Here is a 6,135-nt window from a genome sequence, read left to right on the forward strand (position 1 = left end):
TTGAAACACAGAAATTGCATCCGAACTTAATACAAAAGACACAATGCCGACTTAAGTACAAGAGGACAGACACTCTCAATTTCTATGATTTGAACCTCTCCTGTGAGTCCAGTTTTAGATTCCGATGCTGCACTTCAGTTTTACAGTATCCCTTGGACGTTCCTATTGACGATGAAACACAGAAATTGCATCCGAATTAAATACAAAAGGCACAATGCCGACTTAAGTACAAGAGGACTGACACTCTCACTTTCTATGATTTGAACCGCTACTGTGAGTCCAGTTTTAGATTCCGATGCTTCAGGTTTACTGTATCCCTTGGATCTTCGTATTGACGATGAAACACAGAAATTGCATCCGAATTTAATACAAACGGCACAATGCCGACTTAAGTACAAGAAGTCTGACACTCTAACTTTCTATGACTTGAACCTCTCCTGTGAGTCCAGTTTTAGTTTTCGATGCTTCACATCAGGTTTACTGTATACCTTGCACATTCTTATTGACGATGAAACACAGAAATTGCATCCGAATTTAATACAAAAGGCACAATGCCGACTTAAGTACAAGAGGACAGACACTCTCAATTTCTATGATTTGAACCTCTCCTGTGATTCCAGTTTTAGATTCCGAAGCTACACTTCAGGTTTACTGTATCCCTTGGGCCTTCTTATTGACGATGAAACACAGAAATTGCATCCGAATTTAATACAAAAGGCACAATGCCGACTTAAGTACAAGAGGAGTGACACTCTAATTCTCTATGATTTGAACCTCTCCTGTGAGTCCTGTTTTAGATTCCGATGGTTCACTTCAGGTTTACTGTATACCTTGGACCTTCTTATTGACGATGAAACACACAATTTACATCCGAATTTAATACAAATGGCACAATGCCGACTTAAGTACAAGAGGTCTGACAGTCTAACTTTCTATGATTTGAACCTCTCCTTTGAGTCCAGTTTTAGATTCCGATGCTTCACTTCAGGTTTACTGTATACCTTGCACATTCTTATTGACGATAAAACACAGAAATTGCATCCGAATTTAATACACAAAGCACAATGCCGACTTAAGTACAAGAGGACTGACATTCAAACTCTCTATGATTTGAATCTCTGCTGTGAGTCCAGTTTTAGATACCGATGCTCCACTTCAGATTTACTGTATCGCTTGCACCTTCTTATTGACGAAGGAACACAGAAATTGCATCCGAATTTAATACAAAAGGCACAATGCCGACTTAAGTACAAGAGGAGTGACACTCTAACTTTCTATGACTTGAACCTCTCCTGTGAGTCAAGTTTTAGATTCCGATGCTTCACTTCAGGTTTACTGTATCCCTTGGCCTTCTTATTGACGATGAGTAACAGAAATTGCATCCGAATTTTATACAAAAGGCACAATGTCGACTTAAGTACAAGAGGAGTGACACTCTTACACTCTATGATTTGAATCTCTCCTATGAGTCCAGTTTTAGATTCCGATGCTTCACTTCAGGTTTACTGTATCCCTTGGACCTTCTTATTCACGATGAAACATAGAAATTGCATCTGAATTTAATACAAATGGCACAATGCCGACTTTAGTACAAGAGGACTGACACTCTAACTTTCTATGATTTGAACCTCTCCAGTGAGTCCAGTTTTAGATTCCGATGCTTCACTTCAGGTTTACTGTATCCCTTGGACCTTCTTATTGACGATGAAACACAGGAATTGCATCCGAATGTAATACAAAAGGCACAATGCCGACTTAAGTACAAGAGGACTGACACTCTAACTTTCAATGATTTGAACCTCTCCTGTGAGTCCAGTGTTAGATTCCGATGCTACACGTCAGGTTTACTGTATACCTTGCACCCTCTTGTTGTCGATGAAACACAGAAATAGCATCCGAATTTAATACAAAAGGCAGAATACCGACTTAAGTACAAGAGGACAGACACTCTTACTTTCTATGATTTGAACCTCTAATGTGATTCCAGTTTTAGATTCCGATGCTTCACTGCAGGTTTACTGTATCCCTTGGACCTTCTTATTGCCGATGAGACACAGAAATTGCATCCAAATTTAATACAAAATGCACAATACCGACTTAAGCACAAGAGGAGTGACACTCTAAAACTCAATGATTTGAACCTCTCCTGTGAGTCCAGGTTTAGATTCCGATGCTTCACTTCAGGTTTACTGTATCCCTTGGACCTTCTTATTGACGATGAAACACAGAAATTGCATCCAAATTTAAAACAAAAGGCACAATGCCGACTTAAGTACAAGGGGAGTGACACTCTAAAACTCTATGATTTGAACCTCTCCTGTGAGTCCAGTTTTAGATTCTGATGTTTCACTTCAGGTTTTCTGTATCCTTTGGACCTTCTTATTGACGAAGAAACACAGAAGTTGCATCCGAAATTAATACAAACGGCACAATGCCGACTTAAGTACAAAAGGTCTGACAGTCTAACTTTCAATGATTTGAACCTCTCCTTTGAGTCCAGTTTTAGATTCCGATGCTTCACTTCAGGTTTACTGTATACCTTGCACATTCTTATTGACGATAAAACACAGAAATTGCATCCGAATTTAATACACAAAGCACAATGCCGACTTAAGTACAAGAGGACTGACATTCAAACTCTCTATGATTTGAATCTCTCCTGTGAGTCCAGTTTTAGATTCCGATGCTCCACTTCAGATTTACTGTATCGCTTGCACCTTCTTATTGACGAAGAAACACAGAAATTGCATCCGAATTTAATACAAAAGGCACAATGCCGACTTAAGTACAAGAGGAGTGACACTCTAACTTTCTATGACTTGAACCTCTCCTGTGAGTCAAGTTTTAGATTCCGATGCTTCACTTCAGGTTTCCTGTATCCCTTGGACCTTCTTATTGACGATGAAAAACAGATATTGCATCCGAATTTAATACAAAAGGCACAATGTCGACTTAAGTACAAGAGGACTGACACTCCAACTCTCTATGATTTGAACCTCTCCTGTGAGTCCAGTTTTAGATTCCGATGCTTCACTTCAGGTTTACTGTATCCCTTGGACCTTCTTATTGACGATGAGTAACAGAAATTGCATCCGAATTTAATACAAAAGACACAATACCGACTTAAGTACAAGAGGAGTGACACTCTTACTCTCTATGATTTGAATCTCTCTTATGAGTCCAGTTTTAGATTCCGATGTTTCACTTCAGGTTTATTGTATCCCTTGGACCTTCTTATTCACGATGAAACATAGAAATTGCATCCGAATTTAATACAAAAGGCACAATGTCGACTTAAGTACAAGAGGACTGACACTCCAACTCTCTATGATTTGAACCTCTCCTGTGAGTCCAGTTTTAGATTCCGATGCTTCACTTCAGGTTTACTGTATCCCTTGGACCTTCTTATTGACGATGAGTAACAGAAATTGCATCCGAATTTAATACAAAAGACACAATGCCGACTTAAGTACAAGAGGACTGACACTCTAACTTTCAATGATTTGAACCTCTCCTGTGAGTCCAGTGTTAGATACCAATGCTACACGTCAGGTTTACTGTATACCTTGCACCCTCTTATTGACGATGAAACACAGAAATAGCATCCGAATTTAATACAAAAGGCAGAATACCGACTTAAGTACAAGAGGACAGACACTCTTACTTTCTATGATTTGAACCTCTAATGTGACTCCAGTTTTAGATTCCGATGCTCCACTGCAGGTTTGCTGTATCCCTTGGACCTTCTTATTGCCGATGAGACACAGAAATTGCATCCAAATTTAATACAAAATGCACAATACCGACTTAAGCACAAAGGGAGTGACACTCTAAAACTCAATGATTTGAACCTCTCCTGTGAGTCCAGTTTTAGATTCCGATGCTTCACTTCAGGTTTACTGTATCCCTTGGACCTTCTTATTGACGATGAAACACAGAAATTGCATCCAAATTTAAAACAAAAGGCACAATGCCGACTTAAGTACAAGGGGAGTGACACTCTAAAACTCTATGATTTGAACCTCTCCTGTGAGTCCAGTTTTAGTATCCGATGCTTCACTTCAGGTTTACTGTATCCCTTGGACCTTCTTATTGACGATGAAACATAGAAATTGCATCCGAATTAATACAAAAGCCACAATGCCGACTTAAGTACAAGAGGAATGACACTCTAACTTTCTATGATTTGAACCTCTAATGTCATTCCAGTTTTAGATTCCGACGCTGCACTTCAGGTTTACTGTATCCCTTGAACCTTCTTATTGACGATGAAACACAGAAATTGCATCCGAATTACATACAAAAGGCACAATGCCGACTTAAGTACAAGAGGACAGACACTCTCAATTTCTATGATTTGAACCTCTACTGTGAGTCCAGTTTTAGATTCCGATGCTTCACTTCAGTTTTACAGTATCCCTTGGACGTTCCTATTGACGATGAAACACAGAAATTGCATCCGAATTAAATACAAAAGGCACAATGCCGACTTAAGTACAAGAGGACTGACACTCTCACTTTCTATGATTTGAACCGCTACTGTGAGTCCAGTTTTAGATTCCGATGCTTCAGGTTTACTGTATCCCTTGGATCTTCGTATTGACGATGAAACACAGAAATTGCATCCGAATTTAATACAAAAGACACAATGCCGACTTAAGTACAAGGGGAGTGACACTTTAAAACTCTATGATTTGAACCTCTCCTGTGAGTCCAGTTTTAGATTCCGATGCTCCACTTCAGGTTTACTGTATCCCTTGGACCTTCTTATTGACGATGAAACACAGCAATTGCATCCGAATTTAATACAAAAGGCAGAATGCCGACTTAAGTACAAGAGGACTGACACTCAAACATTCTATGATTTGAACCACTCCTGTGAGTCCAGTTTTAGATTCTGATGTTTCACTTCAGGTTTACTGTATCCCTTGGACCTTCTTATTGACGAAGAAACACAGAAATTGCATCCGAATTTAATACAAACGGCACAATGCCGACTTAAGTACAAGAGGTCTGAAAGTCTAACTTTCTATGATTTGAAACTCTCCTGTTAGTCCAGTTTTAGATTCCGATGCTTCACTTCAGGTTTACTGTATACCTTGCACATTCTTATTGACGATGAAACACAGAAATTGCATCCGAACTTAATACAAAAGGCACAATGCCGACTTAAGTACAAGAGGACAGACACTCTCAATTTCTATGATTTGAACCTCTCCTGTGAGTCCAGTTTTAGATTCCGATGCTTCACTTCAGTTTTACAGTATCCCTTGGACGTTCCTATTGACGATGAAACACAGAAATTGCATCCGAATTAAATAAGAAAGGCACAATGCCGACTTAAGTACAAGAGGACTGACACTCTCACTTTCTATGATTTGAACCGCTACTGTGAGTCCAGTTTTAGATTCCGATGCTTCAGGTTTACTGTATCCCTTGGATCTTCGTATTGACGATGAAACACAGAAATTGCATCCGAATTTAATACAAAAGACACAATGCCGACTTAAGTACAAGGGGAGTGACACTTTAAAACTCTATGATTTGAACCTCTCCTGTGAGTCCAGTTTTAGATTCCGATGCTCCACTTCAGGTTTACTGTATCCCTTGGACCTTCTTATTGACGATGAAACACAGCAATTGCATCCGAATGTAATACAAAAGGCAGAATGCCGACTTAAGTACAAGGGGAGTGACACTCTAACTTTCTATGACTTGAACCTCTCCTGTGAGTCAAGTTTTAGATTCCGACGCTTCACTTCAGGTTTACTGTATCCCTTGGCCTTCTTATTGACGATGAGTAACAGAAATTGCATCCGAATTTTATACAAAAGGCACAATGTCGACTTAAGTACAAGAGGAGTGACACTCTTACACTCTATGATTTGAATCTCTCCTATGAGTCCAGTTTTAGATTCCGATGCTTCACTTCAGGTTTACTGTATCCCTTGGACCTTCTTATTCACGATGAAACATAGAAATTGCATCTGAATTTAATACAAATGGCACAATGCCGACTTTAGTACAAGAGGACTGACACTCTAACTTTCTATGATTTGAACCTCTCCAGTGAGTCCAGTTTTAGATTCCGATGCTTCACTTCAGGTTTACTGTATCCCTTGGACCTTCTTATTG

The sequence above is a fragment of the Schistocerca serialis genome, unplaced genomic scaffold, assembly GCF_023864345.2.
Source record: "Schistocerca serialis cubense isolate TAMUIC-IGC-003099 unplaced genomic scaffold, iqSchSeri2.2 HiC_scaffold_1417, whole genome shotgun sequence".
NCBI lineage: Eukaryota > Metazoa > Arthropoda > Insecta > Orthoptera > Acrididae > Schistocerca > Schistocerca serialis.